Raw genomic sequence first — 21,597 nt, forward strand, 5'->3', positions numbered from 1 at the left:
AGGGGAGGGGAGAGGTGGGGAGAGGCGAGAGGGGAATGAAGATAGGGGAGGGGAGAGGTGGGGGAGAGCGGAGGGGAGGGGAAAAGTGGGGAGACGGGAAGGGAAGGCAGGGGAGAGGAGGGACGGGAGCAGGCCTCCTGCTGGATCTGGTCCTCCGTGAAAACACCCAGAGCAGGGCAGTCCTTCCCCTCAGAGAAGACTCTGGCTGGCCATACACCCCAAACCAGCTCCTGGGGAAGAGTTAGGTTGGGTTTCCCTGTAAACCAATCCTCCTGAAGGCCCGCGGCAGACCACCATCATAAGGGGGGCCTCCTTCCGAACCCCGAGGCTGAGTGGCGGTTTGAACAGACCAGTGCCAGTGGAGAAGGGCTGGGGTTGCGGGACAGCCCCTGGGCAAGAGCTGGCGGGTCCGCTCCAGGGCCCTCCGAAGAGATGCTGTTGGGAAACCCCCGCCACCGGGAGGCGCCATGAAGCCCTGACAGGCAGGGTGGAGGTGGCAGGCTGGCCAGAGCGCCGGCTGGTTCTGAGTTCCGGCTCAGAGGGTGGGAGGACACTGGGGCCTCTGGGGCCAGGCCCGCCACGCACCAGCTCCTCTGACCCCGCACCAGCCCTGCACATGAAGACTCCTGCTTCCGGCATGTCACAGACGGAGAAACTGAGGCCGAGAGGGGCCGTGACTGGCCCCAGGTCACACAGCATGCTACCACCAGGCCCAGGGCCCAGGTTGGTGGTCAGACACTCCAGGAAGCCTCTGGGCAACCACCGGCCTTGGACCCCTGCCTGCTGTGAACTGCTCCACCTCCTGCTTCTCACAGGCATGGGTGGGTCAACCGGGGCAGGAGGCGCTGGGTGAGACTTAAGTCCAGAGGGAAGAAAGAGGTGACAGGCTTGGAAAGCCAGGGGCTGGGAGAGGTAACAGGAAGTGAAGACCATAGCCTAGCTTTGCCACCGATTCTCATGTGGCCCTTGAACAAGGGCCCTCTCTGGATCTCTGTCTCTTCTTCTAGACAACAGAAGAAAAGAGCCAGCCAATCACTGGGGCCTCTTGGCACGGAACGAGAGCATGAAGACAGGGAAGTAGAGGGTAACATATCCCAGGGGCTGAGGAGAAGGGCCAAGTTCGAGAAACCAAGATTGGGGCACAGCTCCCCACCTGAGCCCGGGAAGATGGCGGCTCCCTGGGGTTCTCTCTACCATGACCCTCTCCAGACACCACCTATCAAGTAGGAAGACAATGTGCTTTATGGGGAGCATATATTATCGACAGTTGCTGCAGCCGTCTCCCACCTCACACGTGCATATACTTACGAGGGGATAAATATGCAGGGCGAGCCGCCCACCCCAACCACACCAGCAAAGTCAACTTGCCCCATAAAGATAACGGGGAAGGATTCATAATATTTATTTGACAGACTTGATTTGAGCCATAATAGCCTATTGGGATTAAAAATATCCGTCCGTCTCTGTCATCCTCCAATGTAGTTTAAATATTATATATGTGGTGATGCGGCGCTGGGGTGATGGGAGCAGTTATTGATGGCGGCCGTAAAGAGACGTCATTTGCACTGAAGAATGGAAAAGTACCGAGAGTTTGCCTCGTGCTCCTGGGGGCTTGCATCGGAGGGAACTGGACAGAAAAATGCCACTCAGCCCACCCCACATCGCCAGCAAGAGAGGCCAGGCCTCTGCCTGGGACACAATTCTGCGGCCCTTGTGCCAGCGAGGCGACCAGGCCTGGTGCTAGCTGCAGCTCCAGGGGCTGGTGAAACTGGTGGGCCCCAGAGACGACCCCAGACCAGTGTGAGGCCTCGGGACAACCTGTGAACCTGGGTCCCTGGGGCACCCCCAGTCTGGTTGTCCCACCTCAAGCACCACTCAACCCAGAGCAGCATTCCACCCTAGTCACTGCCTGGGACCCGGCTTCTGGGGAGCTGGTTGCCAGGCCTGCCCCGGAGCAGCACACGGCAGCCCAGCGCTGCTCCTCTGCTCTGCGGGTTCAGAGAAACGTTAGCCAGCCGGGAATGCTATCCCCCGACAGCCTGACAGCTGGGCCTTCCTGGGTTTCGGGTCCAGGGAGATGCCTGCATCTCCAGCTTGTGGCTGACTGTCCCCTGACCTCAGTTTCCACCTCTGTAGAATAACCCCCATCCCAGGGTATGTGATTCCAGGAGTGTCTCCCAGGGGAGACGGCAGCTGCTTCTTCTCAGGCCACCAGCAACATTGCTGTACCCAGAGGAGAGTGAGAGCCAGACCAAGGCCAGCCCAGTACCCCCACCAGTGATGGGCCCTCAAGAGACAAACTCAGAAAGAGATCCAGCTGCAAGTGTGTGCTCCAAGGCTGCCTGGCAGCTGGAAAGAATGGCAACAGGCTGGACAGCCTTCGACGATGCCGTGTTAAATAAGCTATGGATCCAGCCTCCAACAACATACACGCCGGTACCAACCGTAATACACTGTCCAGTGAAAAGGACATCGTTTAAAATTATATAAGGGAAGATCCCAATTACAAATGTGTGCACAAAAATCTGGAGAGAAACACCTCCCTCAGTAGGGACAGTGGGGAGTGCTAGGAAAATTTCCTCACGTTGCGTAACGAGCCTTTCTGAGTTTTATAATCAGTTTTAACAAAACTGGGTTAAAAAAGGCCCGTCTAAAAAGAGTAGCCACTGAGGCTGCTTATGTGCAACCAAACACCTCATGGGATTTGGTTCCTTTGTTTGGAGGTTTAGGGTCATGGTTTCATGGAACATCCCAGTTAATTGGCCTAATAGTGGGTTTAATGCTTCTGTTCTACCTGCTAGTTCATTGCATAGTGCCTGGGGTCTTAAAAGCTTGCAAGCAGCCATCCAAGCCACAACAATTGTTCTGTATCCACCTGGAACAACAGAGGAAGAAGGAGAGCCAGGAGTAGGAGGAGGAAATGGAATGCGTGGCAATTGCCTCCAGGAAAAACTGCCTCCTTTGCCATCAGAGCAGAAGGACTGGATGGTACCCGGCTACCATTACTGAATATTCCCATCAAAGATTCTATGGAAAAATGCTGATCAAAAGTGGGAAAATGCAGAACAGACTTTCAAATTCTTATGAACTCTAGACTTTCAGGGGTCATGGAAGGTGGATGAACCTGGAGACTATGGACCTGAGATAATCTTTAAACCTTAAACCAAAAATATCCCCTGAAGTCTTCTTAAAAACAAACAACAGTTTAGCTTGACTAGTAAAGAAGTTCTGTCCTGAGCACGTGCACTTTTAAGAACTATCTCTATGGGATCAAATTGAGAACAGCAACTCAAAAGATTAAATAGGAACCTTAGGGGGCAGTGAATGTCTTAGTCATCTAGTGCTGCTGTAACAGAAATACCACAAGTGGATGGCTTTAACAAAAAAAAATTTATTCTCTCACAGTCTAGTAGGATACAAGTCCAAATTCAGGACATCAACTCCAGGGGAGGGCTTTCTCTTTTCTGTGGGATCTGGAGGAAGGCACTTGTCATCAATCTTCCCAGGTCGAGGAGCTTCTCAGCACAGGGACCCCTGGTCCAAAGGATGCACTCTGCTCCCAGTGCTTCTTTCTTGGTAGTGTGTGGTTCCCATGTCTCTCTGCTCACTTCTCTCTTTTATATCTCAAAAGAGATTGGCTCAAGACACAATCCAATCTTATAGATTGAGTCCTGCCTCATTAACGTAACTGCCACCAATCCCATCTCATTACCATCATAGAAACAGGATTTACAAGACATAGGAAAATCGCATCAGATGACAAAATGGTGGACAACCACACAGTACTGGGAATCACGGCCTAGCCACACCGAGACTCATATTTTTGGAGGATACAGTTCCATCCATGACAGTGAGTTTATGTTAATGGGAGAGAACAACTCAGAAAAGGAGGATGAGAATGGTTGTCCAACTCGAAGACTGTAATCAGTGTCACTAAGTGGTTCCTGTAGACACTGTTGAATTAATGTACTTTTTGCTGTGTATATTCTCAACACCAACGATAAAATAGATAAAATTTAAAGGAAAGAAAAAAAGGCCTGTCTAAAGCCATCTAACCTGGCTCCTTGGGGCCTGTAGACCTCCCTGCCGACCCTGCCTTCCCAGCTCGGAAGTCCCCTACAGAAACCCCTACCCACCCCTGCCCTGTGTCACCCCCTGGGACAGTGGCTGTGTCTCAGCACCTTCTCCTCTCCTCTCTGAGCAGCCTTGTTCCCCCTGCCCCCGGCGCCTGGCCACTGGCCCTGGGCAGGCTCCACTCCCTCAGCGCCGTTCCCGAATGCCCTGTGTCGTCTCGTGCCCGTAAAAGTGAGCTCACCCTGCCCTCCTTCCCCGGCAAGGATATTTATTTGAACTGCCCCCTGTCACCGGGCCAGGCAAGATTAATAATACACTTAATTTCACAAGCACAGAAGGTTGCTTCTGAGCGGTCAAAACATTTGGCCCACAGCTCAACAAGTGAGCTCACACGCGGCTTTAAAAGCTGACACAGATGCCACTTGGCTCTTCTTGGAGACTGTCTGTTGCCAAGACAGTGGAGTGGCTGTGATCGTCCAAGGGGCCGAGCACAGATGGCACCCTGAACCCCAGCACCCCCAAACACTGAGCCCGTTCAGCACCTCCTGCGAGCCAGGGGTGGACAGTGAACAGTGTGGCCCAGCACCCTCTCCTCTATTCCAGGTGGCACAGCGGTATTGGACACATGCCTGTGTGCCAGGTACCCCGTGCCAACCCGGGGCCTCCATGGGGAGCCAGACACTTCAACAGGGAGGGAGACAGGACACAAAGGTCCCAAACACAGGACCAAAGAAAAATGGGGATGCAGGGTCAGGTGCCCAAGAGGGTTCCAAGGCCTTCAGAGGAGGTATCAGAGGGCTCGGAGGTGGCCCGGAAGCGGGGCCAGGTCTGTCCTGGGCAGAGGAGAGGGACTTCGGCAGGGTGAGCAGGTGGAGCGTTTGGTGCTTGGTGGAGAGCGGGGAGGGAGCCTCCCCCGGCAGGGTTTCCCCAGTCTGGAAGGGCCTTGGATGCCTGCTAAGGAGGGTCTGAGCCCAGAGTGACCCTCTCTCTGGTGACCGTAAGTCTAGGGCCACCGTCCATAGAGCATGCTACTCTCAGGGCGCCCCCATCCCCGTGCTGTGAAGGGGTGCTGTCGCTGCTCCATTTTGCCCAGGAGGAACCAGCCTGAGAGATGCGAAGGGCCTGCTTCACACGAACACTCAGCTGGGACCCGGCTCGGGAAGTAGCAGGCCAGTCCAGAGCTTGGAGCTGGGTTCTGACCAGGGCAAAGCTGGCCAGGCCTCGAGGGTGGAGGGGGTAGGGGGCTGCATGCACCCACCCCTACCCGGGACAACCTCAGCCCCAGGAGAGCCGGCGCCCTCACCACCCCAGGCCACCACCGTCCAGGGGAAGGAAAGCAAAGCTGGGCTCTCTCCCCATCTGTCCCTCACAAGACTCAGGATGCCCCCAAGCCCACCCTAAATCCCTCTGAGGCCTCCTTCCCTCCCCCAATCTTACAGGGACTCTTCAGGCCTTCTAGAAGGAAGGAGGGGGCTCGCCCAGGGCCACCCAGCTTGCGGTCCTCTCAGGCCTTTTGACGATGAGAAGCTTCCAGGGGACTCGAGTGGAGTGAGGCTGTCGCCCACCTTCAGCTCCCCCGGGGAGGGATTAGTGCTCCAGGGCCACCGCTCACGTGCCTGCCCCCCTGACCGCAGCACTCTGAGGCCGCTGGAAGCACTCTGCGCCTTTGTGCAGGCCCCTCCACAGGGCCCGCAGAAGGCACGGAGAAAGGGGCTAACAGGATTTCTCCCGCCCTCTCACTTCCAGGGTCACCCCCTCAGCCGTCTGAAGAGGATTAGTGCTGACGCCCGCTCTGCCCGGACCACCAGCCCCAGAGGCTCCAAGGGGGCTTTGATGTGCAGCTGAGCTGGACGCGCGCCTCTCTAAGTGAACCCATAGGCAAAGGCTGCCTGGACGTCTGTCCTGAGAGGACAGCGGCCCCTGCCGAGCTATTGGGCCCACGGGCAACGCTGCCGGGCCTCTGAGCCCAGTGGTCTGGTTAAAGCTCTGCATTTCATGAGTCTGTGGGCCCAGGCAGGGACCCTGGCCTCTCTGCTCCACTTTAAGGCGAGGGTCCCCGACCCCCTTGCACGGCCCAGGAAGCATGGGAGCCGCCATTGCAGCGTGTCGGCACACAGCAGGTGCTCGGCTCCTGCTAAGTCTCGTTGCCTCTCGTGCGAACGAGGCACCCAGGTGATGGCTCACCACCCTGAGCCTGGTTTCCTGTTGACCTTGACCCTTGAAGAGATAGCACTGCTCTGAAACATCCACAAGCACCATAGCAGCGTTCCATCAGACGGCCCACAGCTGGCTCTGCCTGAGAAGCCTGGGGCCTTTGTTGGGGGTACCAAGAAGTCATGAGTAGGCACTCACATGGTTATCCCCAACGGGCCAGGGTGGCACCCAGGAGCACTCTCTGGCTCCTGCCCTCCCAAATGGAGCCCAAAGGGAAGGCCTCTGTACCTCAGTTACCCACATGCTCCAGGGCACAGCAGGGTGACTTGGAGCCCCACGGAATGGAGGGATGTGTGGCTTGGACGGTGTGTCCTGGGGTAAGTCACTTCCCTGAGCCTCAGTTTCCTCATCTATAAAACAGGCACCAATTATAATAAGGTACACTTAGGGTGGTTGTTGGGCCAAAGAGCTTGGCACAGAGCACATGCAGAGTACGCTCTGACACACTTTGCTTCCCACTTGACTGTGGAGAGAAGATAAGGACCTTCTCAGAGAACCCCCACGGTATCCATGTGCTGAGGAGGGCAGGCCTACTCCTCCCCCAGAGGCAGTGGGCCCAGACTTTGAGCCCCCTCACCACAAAGCCATCCTCACCAGCACCTCCTCACTTCCTGCTAGAGTAAGAGGACCCCAATGCCAGGCAGCCTCCACCCCAGCCCTACAGGCACTCAGAGAGCCTGCCCCGTTGGTGAGACCCATGTTGAATTTTCATCTTGTCCACAAATTAGCTGTGTGACAATGAGCACAAGCAAGATGAAATGGACATGTTTGTTGAAAAATACAACTTGCCCAACTTGACACAGAAAAAACAGAAAATCTGATCAGCCAGCCCTGTATAAGCTGCATGTGTTATCAAAAATCTTCCCAAAAAGAAAAATCCAGGCTCGGGTGGTTTCACTGGTGAGTTCTATCAATTGTTCAAATCTTTTCTCAAAGATTTCATACAATCTTTGATCAATTATTTGATAAAATCTTTGATCAAGTACTTGATAAAAATCTTTGATAAAAACAGTATCAAAATATTAACAAATTGAGTCTAACAATATATACAAAGGATAATGCATTATGACCAAGTGAAGTTTATTCCAGAAATGCAGGATTGGTTTAACATTTGAAAAACAATTAGTAGAATTCATCATATTCACACACTAAAGTAGAAAAACTATATGATCATTTCAAAAGATTGAGAAAAAGCATTTGACAAAATTCAAAAGCCATTCATGTTAAAAAAAAAAAAAAACCTCTCAGAAAACTAGGAATAGTAGGAAACGTCCTCAAACTGATAAAAGGAATCTACAAAAAACTTAACAGCCAATATCTTAATTAATGGTGAGAACCTGAACTGTTTCCCCTACAGTTGGGATTAAGAGAAGGATGTTCACTCTCACCACTCCTGAGCTGATGGTCCCAGACATTGCTATCAGCCAAGAAAAAGAAATAAAAGACGTGAAAATTGGAAAAGAAATAAAATCCTCTCTACTTGCAGATGATATTAATGTTTACACAGAAAATCCCTGAGGGTGTACAAAACAACTCTCAGGGCTACTAAATGAATTTAGCAAGATCACAGGATATAAGGTTAATATAAAAAACAAAATCAATTTCCATCATATATTAGCAACAAACAATTGGAAAATAAAAATCTGAAAATTCCACTTAAAAGTAGCACAAAAAATGTAAAATGATAAATCTAGCAAAATATATCCAAGACTTCTACACAGAAAAGTACAAAACAGTGTTGAGAAAAAAAAGAATATCTAAATAAAGGGAGAGATATACTATGTTCATGAATTGGAAGACTGAATATTAAATAAGATGGCAATTTCCTCAAACTGATCCACAGACACAACAGTCCCAGTTAAAATTCCAACAGACTTTTCAATAGAAATTTACAAATAGATTCTAAATTTGTGTGGAAATGCAAGAGACCTAGAATAACCAAAACCAAAAAATCAAACCCATTGCCATCAAATTGATTCCAACTCATAGTAAGCCTATAGGACAGAGTAGAACTGCCCCACAGGGTTTCCAAGGAGGGCAGCTGGTGGATTCGAACTGACAACATTTTGGTTAGCAGCTGAGCTCTTAACCATTGGGCCACTAGGGCTACAGAATAACCAAAGGAATTTTTAAAAAGAAGAAAGAAGGTGGAGGGCTTATCCTATCTGATTTCAAGACTTTCTATAAAACTACATTATCAAGAACGTTTGGTATTGGTTAAAAAAAAAAAAGTATGTATATCAATGGAAGAGAACAGAGTCGAGAAATAGACTCACACGCATATGGTCAATTGATTGTTGACACAAATACCAGGGCAATCCAATGAGGAAAGGAAAGCTTTCAACAAGTGGTGCTGTATCAACTGGACATCTATATGAAGAAAAAAAATTACCTTCTGTGCTCGCCTCACGTGCACAGAAATTAACATGAAATGGACTGTAGAATGACATGGAAAACTTAAAATTATAAGCATCCCTACCTCCTGGAGGTCCAGCTCTGTAACCGGGGCCATGGATCCCATGACATCTGGGACCCAGAAAGATGACCCCCCCAAACAGCAAAACAGTGGGTTCTGCCGGGGCCCCCTGCTCCCCACACCCATACTGACCATATGGCTGCATTTTCTCTTTGAGCCCCCAATCAAAAGGAAATCAACTGTTTGTGCTACGTTTGTCTGATCAGAGAAGACTTTGAACCTCACTCATGATGGGGGAGTTGATTGTTCCCTGAAACGGGGGGAAGGTCCAGATAGACACTCATTCCAAGATGAGTAGGGTGGGACCCATGCCGTGGCCAGCAGTTGGGGCATCTGAGGAGGGAGAGTTTCAGAAAAGCACCCTGACCGTTTCCCCATGAACCCCTCAGATTCTTGGGGGTAACCCAATGAAGTAACAGGGCCTGGACTTGGGAGTCGGGGGAACTGGTTCAAGTTCTGCCCCAGCATTGTGACTCTGGCCAGTCCCTAACACTTGAGCCCAGGTTGTTGTCTCTAAAATGAGTAGGAGAGGAGGCCCCCAGATCGGTTCTGAGGCTCAAGGAGCAAGGAGCAACACACAGTTGGTGCTCAGGGCTGTGGGCACCTCCTGTCCTCTGACCCAGGGCCAGGAGGAAGCAGGTGGGCTGCTCTGCTCCCTCTCCATGGCCCATTCCACATTCCCCTCAGGACAGCCTCAGTGGCCTCAAGCCAGGACCCCACAGTGGCTCCCCATTAGCAGGACTCAGCAGGAGAAAGTCCCTGGCTGTGGTCAGCACCCCCCACCCACATGGAGAGCTCTGGGACTGCATGGATGGCACCACCAGCCAGCCCTGTCCTTTGAGTGGGTGAACTCAGGGCCACTGGAGTGCCTGCATGAGCCCTAGGGAAGCTCTTGGTTCTGGGTGTTTGGGGCTCTCTCCAGAGGTCTGTACACTGCCTTCCTTCTCTAAATTTTTCCAGCTCTTCGAGCACCAGCTTCAAAACACACTTGCCTTCCCTCATGCTGAGAAGCAGGTGGTCTGAATTGCTCTTTGTCTAAAGGAAACGACCGTGGCTTCCAGTGGACCCCAAAGCAGGGCAGGGCCCAGGCAGGGGCTTAGGCCTGTAATGGCGAGCCAGGCAGCCACCCATAGCCCCAAGTTCATCCAGGACACACTGAGAACCAGCACTGTTCAGATCCATTGCCACTGTTGGCTATGGCTGCGCAGCAAACTCCCCCAAAACTGACCAGCTTGCAACAACCGTTTTATTGTTTTTCACGATCATGTGGGCCAGGAACTCCTTCAAGGTCAGCTGGACAATTCCACGCCATGTGGTATTGATGGGGTTCACTCAGCGGTGGTTAGTTGGCAGCTGGCCTGGTCTGGAGGTCTCTGATGGCCACACTCACATGTCTGGTTCCTGGGTTCAGCTTGGACTGTCACCCAAATGGTAGATGGCATGTGTGTGGAGAGCAGGGCCTCTCCAGCATGGTGCTGTCAGGGTTGTTGGGCTTCTAACCTGACAGTTCAGGGCTCCCCAAATGTTCCAAGAGGCCCAGGGGGCAGGGAGCTGTAAGGTTTCTTCTGATTTGCCTTGGAAGTTATATGGCATCATTTCCACTGTATTCTGCTTGGTTAAGCAGGTCACAAAGCCAGCCCAGAGTCAAAGGAAGTAGACTCCATCTCAGTGGGAGAGGAATCATGTTGGAAAGTCTATTTCCTTGATTGGCTGTGCAGTAAGCCCACGAGAAAGATGTTTTATCACCATTATCACCATCCTCACCATTCTCACATCATCCTCACCATCATCACCACCATTATCACCACCACCGTCATCACCATTATCACCACCACCATCAACACCACTACCATCACTATCAACACCATCATCACCACCATCATCACCACCACCATCATCACCACTACCATCATCATTACCATCATCACCACACCCTCATCATGACCACCACCACCACCATCATCACTGTTGTCACGGATTGAATTGTGTCCCCCAAAAACATGTGTCAATGTGGCTAGGCCATGATTCCCAGTATTGTGTGGTTGTCCACCATTTTGTGATCTGATGTGATTATCCTATGTGTTGTAAACCCTAACCTCTATGATGTTAATGAGGCAGGATTAGAAGCAGTTATGTTAATGAGGCAGGACTCAATTTATAGGATTAGGTTGTATCTTGAGTCAATCTCTTTTGAGATATAAAAGAAAGAATTGAGCAGAGAGGAGAGGGACCTCCTACCACCAAGAAAGAAGAGCCAGGAGTGAGCACAGGATCCCTGAGCTGAGAAGCTCCTAGGCCAGGGGAAGGTTGATGACAAATACGTTCCCCCAGAGCCAACAAAGAGAGAAAGCCTTCCCCTGGAGCTAGCACCCTAAATTTGGACTTCTAGTCTACCAGACAGTGAGAGAATAAACTTCTCTTTGCTAAAGCCATCCTTTGGTGGTATTTCTGTTATAGCAGCACTAGATAACTAAGACAGTCATTGTCACCCCCACCATCACCATCTTCATCACCACCATCAGCATCAGAATCATCACCACCAACATCACCACCACCATCATCACCATCAGGGTAACCACCTTCAGTGTAGAGAAGACCAACCCTGTGCTTGCGTCTCTCTGAGGTAGGTGCTGAACCCTGCTATGGAGCAAATGAAGACACTGACGCGCTTTCCCAGGCGGGCTCTGAGAGAAGCATCAGGCCCAAGGTGCAGGTCCAGCTCTGCCCCACCCCCTGTCCATGCTGTCCTGTTTGGCACCCGCTCACCTAGTCTCCCCAGGGGCTCTTATCTAGGCTGCTCCACGGATCCTTACCGTAGCCTGTGAGGGGAGATTTGTTATCCCCAAGCCAGAGTTAGGGAAGTCGAGGCTCAGAGAGGGACACCTGAGTGTGACTGGAGGCCCACTCTCTTGCTCCTGGCATTCTGTCTGTTCTGCTGCAGCTGACTGAGCTTGGGAAGCTGCTGGGAAGGGGTATGCAGAGCAGACGTTGGCGGCGCTGTCTACACTAATCAAGTTTATTGGATAATTGCCACTTCATGGTGTTTGATGTTGACACAACCTTGAACTTGCCTTTCTACAAAAGCGTTTATCTGAGCCTTCTCCAGGAGGTTCCTCTGACTGGTGAATAGAGCCTCTTGCTTTCCCAGGCGAGGGGCACCAGGGTCTCCTTTTCTAGCCAGGGGAACACGATGGAGGAGAGAGGCTAAATGACCATCTGAGGTCAGGAAGCGACCCGAGGTTGAGGTGACAAGAGAGCCCCGTCTGCCCCTGCCTCCGGCTCTGACATGTGTGATTTCATTCCTTTTCCACCCTCGGGAGGGAAAAATCAATGTTTGCTAAATGAAAAGGAAAAGGATCGGCAGGAGGAAAATGTATTTTCAGCTTGTAGTAGGGTGGTATTGACAGGGACAAAGCCAAAAGAAACACAGCGAGGCCCATCTGGCTGTGGGGCTGGGCTGACCTGGGGGACGGGATCTTGGTGGCCGGCCATCAGGGAGAGTGGGAGACAGCGAAGAGGGAACACAGACCGGACCCGAAAGATGCCCGTCTGCCAAAACCAGGGTGGCTGGCAGCCTCTGAATGAGCTCAAAGCCCAGGTGTAAGCTGGGCGCCTCGGCGCGGGCAAAGAGGAGGGCCAGGGAGGCTGCACTGTGCGTAGGAAAGAAAGAAGCAGGGCCTCCCGCAGAGCCCACACCCAGCTCCGGTCAGAGGGTGGGACGGCCCCCCTTTTAGGTCCCCCAACAGCCGGCTGCACAAGGGGCCTGTCTGGGCGCCATGAATGGGACGGCTGGATTTCTCCACCCTCTACTCTGAAGTCTACTCATTCAGGAAAAAGCAACTGAACATCCAGGTGCCAGGTGCCCCACCCGGCCTGGGGACACACAGTGACCAAGTGGCCACCTTGCTGTCGGGGTGACGGCTCATCATGACAGCAACAGATGGTGAGGGTCTGTCAGGGCGGGGCGCTGGCTAGGAGTGGACTGCCTGGACTGGGGCTGTCCAGGCTGGGGGGTCAAGGGGGTCACCGAGGAAGGGGTGCAGCCTTAGGCTCAGCTGAAGGAGCTCCAGGAACGAACGCCCAGAGCCAGGGGAGGGTCTAGGAAGGACGGGGGAGGGGCGGAGGAGGGAGGGGTGACGTGGGCTGGAGAGCCTGCCCCCCAAGCCTGGGATTCTCCACCAGGGGTTTGGGACAGACATATTTATGTCAGGGCAGGTCCAGGTTTGAGGGCCCTGAAGCATGTACAAAGAGCCCTGGTGGCACAGTGGTTAAAGTGCTTGGCTGCTAACTGAAAAGTCGGCAGTTTGAACCTACCGGCTACTCTGTGGGAGAAAGATGAGGCAGGCTACAGCCTTGGAAACCCTATAGGTCAGTTCTACTCTGTCCTATAGAGTCGCTATGAGTCAGAATCAACTCAACAGCAATGGGTTTGGTTTTGATTTGGAACCATAGTCAGAAGTCCTGGTGGTACAGTGGTTAAGAGCTCAGTTGCTAACCAGAGGGTCGGAGGTTTGAACCCACCAGCAGCTCTACAGGAGAAAAGACCTGGTGATCTGCTCCCGTAAAGATTAAAAAAAAAAAAAAAAAAAAACAAACCAAAACGTTGCAGTTCTACTGTGTCCTGTAGGGTTGATATGAGTCAGATGTCAGCTAACAACAATAACAGCTCTATTTTTTCACTTGAAGTTATATCATGGACATTTCCTGTCTCATTAAATACTCTTGAAATATCACTTATAGTGTGTGCACTGGAGTCCAGCAGACAATTTGTAGGATTTAAGTACCTCTGATGAACGTCCTCATCCACACATCTTCGGGTGTCTTTGGTTTTTTCCTTAGAATGCCCTCTTTGAAGTGGGCTTACTGAGTCTGACGTATGTACACTGTTAAGCATGACACCTGTTGTCAAGGTGAGGGCTGGTACAGCTGCATCAGGATGGCCTGGGGACTCAGAAAGGGACTGGCCACCCCCTTTCACAGCATTCTCAAGAGCTTTTTTTTTTTTTTGGTGTCTTTTTGTGGTTCAAATTACATCTCTCACTACTGGGGTGTTGGAACTGTTTTTTGTGTTCCCACAGTCCACTATACTGGTCATCTCTCAGTGTCACCTTGCAGAAAGACATAATTTACAAGAAGAGCACTGTCAGCTGGCCACCTGTCCTTTGCCCCTTTTTCCCCCCACGTGCATATCCACTGGGGTGCTCAACATTTGGGTGATTTGAGGAGTATTTACAAACGAGATTCTTACGAGGTTGTGGGCAGGGTGTGGGGAAACCGAAAGGGGCCAGGCAGTACCCAGGACGAGAAGCAAGGGGCTGTCACCATCCTAAGAGTGAAGGGACAAGAAGAGAGCACTGGGCGTGGGGACACCTTGAAGACGCTGTGATGTGGACAGCCAAACTGACCTTGCAGAGAAGGGCTGGAGAAACAATGCTCTGACCGTGCCTAACTTCTGCCCGCTGAAGCTAGAGGGCAGGGGGTTGTCCACTCCACCCATCAGGCCAGCCCCTCAGGGCCAGAGCCACGTGACACGTGGTGGCAAGGGAGAGGGGTCTGGAGGGGCAGTACCCGCAGCACAGCCAGCACGTTCTTACTGGTTTGTAAACGGTCTTGATCATCATGGAGCCAATTCTCCTTGGGCACTAAGGGTGCAGCCAGCTCTGCTCTTCGTTGAGCTGCATGCCCGAAGCACACGCCTGTGGAGGGATGCTTTTGTTATTGGGACTAAGGTTTGCTGATCGTCCTGCCTGCTGAAGACACAGTATTAGGCAGGTTTAAAAATAGTGCCTTGGGCAGGTAGATGCTCCCTCGGCTTGGTGCAGCATGGGTAATCACAGGGAATTACCGTCAATTTATTCGGAAGCACTAAAAACAGCAATATCAAAGGGTTGAAGTGGCGGCACTCTCCAACTCCAGAAAGATTTTCATTTTAACTGTAAACTTCATGAGTTCATGTTGATGGTAGGAAGACCCCAAGATGGTGCCCAATGATCCCCACTTCCTGGTGTTCCCATCCTTGTGTGGTCCCCTTCCAAGCTGAAGACAGTTGACCTTGGTAACCGATAGAATATTGGGGAAATGATGGTATGTGACTTCTGAGGCTAGGTCATGAAAGACACTGGTTTCCACCTTGCTCTCTCTTGGATCACACACTCTAAGGAAAGCCAGCCACCATGTTGTGAGGATACTCAAGCAGCCCTATGGAGAGGTTCACATGGGGAGGAACAGAGGCCTCCTGCCAACAGCCAGCACCAACTTGCCAGGGACGTGTGTGAGCTCCTTGGAACTGGATCTTCAGTTCCGCTAAGCCTTCCTATGACTGTCCCAGCTGACGTCTTGACTGCTACCTCTTGAGTAACTACTAGCCAGACCTGCCCAGCTAAGCTGCTCCCGAATTCCTGACCCTCGAAAACTGTAGAAGATAATAAACTGTTATTGTTGTTTTAAACTGCTAAGTGTTGGGGGTAATTCCCTATGCAGTAACAGATAACTAATACAATACTCGGCTGCAAACCTGTGGGACAGTAAATCAAGGGTTGGTGTATGTTATTGATTGAACTGTGTCCTCCAAAAAGATATGTTGAAGTCCTAACCCCGGACCTATGAACTTGACCTTGTTTGGACGTAGGGTCTTTGCAGATGTTATCAGTTCAGTAAACATGAGTTCATACTGGAGTGGGGTGGGTCCTGATCCAATATGAGTGATACCCTTATTACTAGGGGAGACAAGGCACAGAGATGAATAGACAGAGGGAATGTGGCCATGTGAAGATGGAGGCAGAAATGGAGTAATGCGACAAGCCAATGAACACCTGGGGCCACCAGAAGCCAGGAGAGACCAAAAAGGATCTTCCCCCTAGAACCTTCGGAGAGAGCATGACCTTGTGAACATCCTGAATTCAGACGCGTAGCCTGCAGAATTGTGAGAGAATAAATATCTGTACTTACAGGGCACCCATTTTGTGGTACTTTGATATGACAAATTCCAGGTCTCTCGGTGAACCCATTAGGAGTAGCCATCAACATAGGAACTGCCTGGGCGTCATTCACACCACCATCTTTGGGAAGACAGCTCTGGACTGAGGGCTGGGAGTTCAGAGTTCACTGGACCTCAGTCTCTCCATCTACAAAATCAAGGTTTGGGCTAAGAAGGGCTGTCCCAGCCCTAATCTGTGATTCCAGGGTCATTACGGACATCTGCTATCCCACTCCTGCCACCTGCCTCCCTTCCAGAAGCTGAGCCAGGATAGCACCTGAGCCCCAATTCCGAAAGCACCAGGAGGGAGCTTCACCTGGCTGTTTATGGAATCAGAGAACAGAGCATCACCCCTGGCTGGCCAGCATCTCCACCTTACAGCTTTTTATTCTTTGGCTGACCTCAGTATCCCTGGGGAGAGCTCCCCAGCCTGCATGAGGTTCCTACAGTGGAGAGTGTTTGTCCAGATTGTGCTGAGGTTCCAGGATGGCACCAGCCCTTTGGACACCAGCAAAGTCCTCCAGGCAGGCCTGTCAGGCCTGACTATAGACAAACCTGGCCCTGGCTGGGTTATGTGTCCCGGGGTCTCTGTCTTCACAAATGAGCTCGTAGTTTAAAATTACACCCAGTCGAGCCACACTCTTGTAAACCGAGGAGGAAATTACTGTTTTAACGAGCTGCAGGGTCTGAAAGTAGTGTGAGCTTCAAGGAACAGAGAAAAGATCCCAACTTGCTCTCAAATCCTGTGGTTTCACGAAATCGCTCTGGCGTTTTAAGCATTTGGAAGGAAAAGCAGGAGTACTTTCAAGCTCGAAAGGTAAATCCTCAAAACATATGAGTTAATCAAGTTTGTGTCTGAGGGTGGGACTTGTCCTTTGCACGTTATGTATGGGGGCAGCGTTTTAATTTCCATGAGTCTATTGCATTGATGATCAGTAAAGACAATAAAGATCTATATTAAAACCAACACTGTGCAGTCTGTCTTTTTCTGGAAAAGCCTCACGACTAGAAGGCAGTTGACAGAGCTGTGTGTCCTGACAAGGTGGCAGGGACCCCAGGAGGAGACACCATCCAGAGCAGAGTCCTGTTGTCAGGGCAACATCAATCCTTCCATTTACATTTTGATTAACTTCCATTCGTGACTTGACCCCAGGAGGAAAAGTATGCCCTCCGGATTTTCCAAAGCACTTTCTTTATCCAGGACCAGACACCTGAGCCCCCAGTTCTGGTCCCCACTGTCCCAACGCTCAAAGACACAAGCAGGTGCTTAAGGCTCCCTGGACCTCAGTTTCCCCATGAGAGGTGGGTCACATGACACCACCCAAGTCTCCCAGGGTCGGGGACAGAGGTCCACTGCTAAGACAAAGCTTGCCCTGACATCGCCTTTCGTGGCTGATGGCGCTCCCCAGGCCTGGGAGGCGGGAGCTCCTCCCTGCCCTTGCCTGCTGCAGGCTCTCAGGGAGTCAGGCTGCTGGGAATGGGGTGAGCCTCTGCCTGTTAACCAGCTGTGCGACCTTGGCCCGGCTGTTGAACTGCCGCTCCTCAGTTTCAGTATCTGTAAAATGGGGATAACAGAGCCCACCTATGTCACAGGACTGCAGAAGGAATCATTGAGATGGAGCCTGAGAAGCCCTGGTTGGAGGCTGGCTGCTGTTCACACAGAAGTGAGAAGGGGGCAGTGGGGAAAGCAAGGGGTGAACAATGCTGAACTGAGGGGCAAATAAGTGATCAAATAAAGAGAGAACAGCACAGGTGAACCTCGAAAACATTGTGCATGGTGAAATAAGTCAGATGCAAAAGGACAAATTCTGTATGATACCACTTATATGAAATCTCGGAGAGACCAAAGCTCATTAGTAGTTACAAGCACGGGGCCCTGGTGGCATGGTGGTTAAGAGCTTGGCTGCTAACCAAAAGGTCGGCGGTTCGAATCCACCAGCCGCTCCTTGGAAACCCTATGGTGCAGCTCTACTCTGTCCTATAGGGCCGCTATGAGTCAGAATCAACTTGAGGGCAATGGGTTTTTTTCAGAGGTGGGAGGGAGGAGGTGGGGGAGTCATTGCTTAGGGGACTCTGAGTTTCTGCTAATGGTGGTGGAATAATTTGGAGTTAGGTTTGGGGTTGAGGGTGCCGCCCTGGGGGAGGCTGCAGACCCAGTTCCACAAGAGACTCCAGAAGGCCCAGCCGGGTGACCGGGGCAGAGCGGGGCAGGGCTGGACCTGCACCCGCCTCCAACACTCAGCACGCTCCTCCTGGAGGCCCTGCCCGGCTGGCTTCTCCGAGGGTAGGGGGGCAGGGGTGCCCCCTCCCAGTGCTTGGCGCTCAATGGTCTTGGTCTGAGCCTGCTAAAAGGAAGAAAAGGGTGGGACAGGGGTGCAGGGGGAGAAAAATGATGCATCTGGAGCCTTTGTTCACCGTTTCCCCCAAGACCTCAGGGAGGGAGGATAATAGGGGCCTGTGGGGCCCATTGTTCTTGGAGGGGCTGTGGAGGCTCGATGGGCATTTGGTGGGAAGAAAGTGCACCAATGGGTCACATCGGTCCCCTCTCAGCCCCTCCTCCACCACTCTGCCCCCTCAAACCTCACAGCTGCCCTGGCACCCATGCAACATGGCTTCGGACGACAATCCAAGCTTCCCCCAGACGCAGGTCTGGGGCCAGGGCAGACGAGGCCCGGGGCTGCATCCCAAGCAAGAGACGGGTGGCTGGTAAAAGCGTCCACCTGGTTCACAAGGAAGGACTTTGGAATGGTCCTATCCTGGCATTTGGCTCCCAGGAGTGCCTACAGGTGATATCCCCATGGCATGTCTGCCCCAGAGATGGGACCCTGGACCGCCAGCCTGCAGCCAGGGAGGGGGCAGCCACAGAGCAGACACCACGATGCATGAGGAACGAGGGCACCCGCCACAGCAGGGGAGGCTACACGGGGTGTTAGGAGGCCAAACCCCAGAGCAGCCCCCTGACACCCTCCACAGGTACCCACTGCAAGCAAGGCCAGGGAAGCCCTTCAGAAGCAGGGTCTCCTATGATGCCGGGGACCATTCTCGGGCCATGTCTTAGTCATCTGGTGCTGCTGTAACAGAAATTCCACACATGGACGGCTTTAACAAAGAGAAGTTTATTCTCTCACAGTCCAGTAGGCCACAAGTCCAAATTCAGGGCGTCAGCTCCAGGGGAAGGCTCTCTCTGTCGGCTCTGGAGGAAGGTCCTTGTCATCGATCTTCCTTTGTTCTGGGAGCTTCTCTGCGCAGGAACCTCAGGTCCAAAGGACGCGCTCTGCTCCTGGCACTGCTTTCTTGGTGGTATGAGGTCCCACTGTGTCTCTGCTCACTTCTCTCCTTTATATCTCAGAAGAATAGGCTTAAAACACAATCTAATCTGGTAGACCTCATCAATATAACTGCCACTAATCCACTTATTATGTCATAGTGATAGCATTTATAACACACAGGGAAATCACATCATACAGTACTGGGAATCATGACCTAGCCAAGCTGACAGATATTTTCAGGGGACAAAATTCAGTCCACGACAGGCCAGGACCCCAGAGCTCCAGCTCGTCCTCCAAAGCCCTGACTGCCCCTCCCCCCCACCACCCCAGCTGCTCAGCCCAGAAACAGAGAGTAGAGACTCCTGGCCACCACCCACCCCACAGGCCACTGGGCACAGAGCTCAGAGGGGTAGAGGCTGTGCCCTGCAGAATTGGGGGGGGAGGGCTCAGGCACAGGGCAGTCACTTCTGGAGAAGACCCTGCTGGACACAATGCCCTAAGACAGTGTGTACAGTAGGGCAGGTGCCCAGCTGTCAGGTGGAGGAAAAGGTCCCTCTGGCCCAGCTGTGAAGCATGTCCAGACGGACGAGCACCTGTACCTCAGGGGCCAGAGGCCGAGGGGCCAGTGGTGAGTGGGCGCTAAGATTCCGTCCCGAGGTCCCTTCTCAGGTGGCCTGAGGGTTCTCCGTCTCCAGGCCTGAGGCGGAGGACTCGAAGGTGCCAGGCTTGTGCCAGGGCCCCCTGGCCTGTAGTCCGGCCACACGTGTGGGAGGTGCTGCTGGTCACTCACGTGGCAGAGGCACAGCTGCCCGCTGAGGCAGGGGCGAAGCACATATTTCACTGGCTGATCCCGAGCCAGGGCCTCTTGGCCCAGATATTAAGCCTTCGTGCTGAAATGTGTTTATCTTCCATGAGAGTGTCTTAAGCTTGTTACCCATAATTCAGCCCAATTAGCAAGCTGCCTCCAGCCCACACGCCCTGGAAGACATGGTCTCAAAGATTTGAGGCCAGGCCTGCAAAGAGAGGGCTCGCTCGGGACGGAGAGGGGAGGCTCGGTGCCAGCCTTTAGCTCCTCGTGCGTGACCTGGTGGAGCCCTCTTCACTCGGATGCTGTGACCTGCCTCTCAGGTAGACGCGACACCTTGCAGGGCCCACCTCACAGAGCAGGGGGAGGGGTGCAGGGTGACAGCCCATTGTGTTGGGGACAGTGAAGATTCAGAGCGGGGCCCTGGCTCACCTGGGGCGTCAGAGAAGGCTTCTCAAGGGAGGTGCCACTTGCACGGAGGCTGAAAGATGGGTGAGGCTAGTCAGGAGAACAGGGAGGGTGTAGGCAGGAGGAACAGCCTGTGCTGAGTCTTGGAGAGGGTGAGGCCCGTCGTGAACAGCAGTTGGCTGGGTATGGCTGGTGGGTAGAGTCTGGCGGACACAGGGGGTGCAGGGCAGGGCCCACAGGTCCTGGTCAGTCACACGGTAGAGCTGCATTTGTCCGAGGGCACTATGTAGCCCTGGAAGAGCTTCGAGGAGAGTCATGGTCTGATGTGAACTTCCGGAAGATGCTCTGGAGGCCAGGTGGAGCTGTAGGGGCAGCTGTGGAGGCAGGAGGCCCGGGGGAGCTGTGGGGACTCGCTCACTGGCAGGACGCTGCCCCTGATAGGGGACAAGCCTCTCGTTCCCGTGGTGGGCAGGCCAGTTCCTGACTGACACCCTGTGTGGGTCAGGGCACACTCTCGGCGATCTGCTCGGGGCATGCCGTGAGGTCACGTCTTCCTGGACACCGGGCTGGTGGCCTGGCGGGCGTCCACAGAGCAGTCTGGACAGCAGGGACACAAAGCCTCTCCCAAAGGCCCCATACCATCCTTGTGAGAAAATCACTTCTGTGGTCGCAGAGGGGCAGGGGCGCAGCTGGTACGTGTTGCAGGGTCAGTACTGGGGAGAAGGGGCACCAGAAGGGGAGCGGGTTTTGTTTCACGGGGAGGGAGACCTAGCGGATTGCATTACAGGGCTCCACCGAGGGCAGCAGACCAGACCCAAGTGGCTTTGCACCCAGCATCATCTTCCCGTGGCATCTGGGGGTTGGCTGCGGGAAGCCAGGGGTGGCAGGTAGGACGAGGCCGTGCAGGGGGCCAGGCACACACAATACTGTCAGAGGCTCCTTCCTGGGGGGCAGACGAGGCCTCGTTAGCCCTGTGGGTTTCAGGTCACTCTGGGAACCAGCTGAGTTTCCGCCGTCATTCTAAAGATTCCCCCTACTAAACTGTGCCCTTAAAATAAGAAGTGTTGTAACCGTGGAAAAGAGGGCAAGGTGGGCGGCCCCTGTGCTGTCATCATCCTGGAGCCAGGCCGCGTGTAGGTGACAGGCCCTGGAGGAGGTTGGCTGGGCACCATGTTGGAAAGGCGCCATATTGGAAAGGCACTGTTCTAGGTTCCTGCTGGCTGTCCTTGGGAGAGAGGATCCTCCCACGCCTGGCTGCCAAGCCAAGGTCAAGGGGTCCCCAACCTGGCCTAGCCCTCCTTACCAGCATGACCGGGAGGTGCTTCCGCAGCGCGCTGTCCTCCTGTCCGCATCTCTGCTTGCATCACGGGTGCTA

Source organism: Trichechus manatus, unplaced genomic scaffold, assembly GCF_000243295.1.
Source record: "Trichechus manatus latirostris isolate Lorelei unplaced genomic scaffold, TriManLat1.0 scaffold00214, whole genome shotgun sequence".
Classification (NCBI taxonomy): domain Eukaryota; kingdom Metazoa; phylum Chordata; class Mammalia; order Sirenia; family Trichechidae; genus Trichechus; species Trichechus manatus.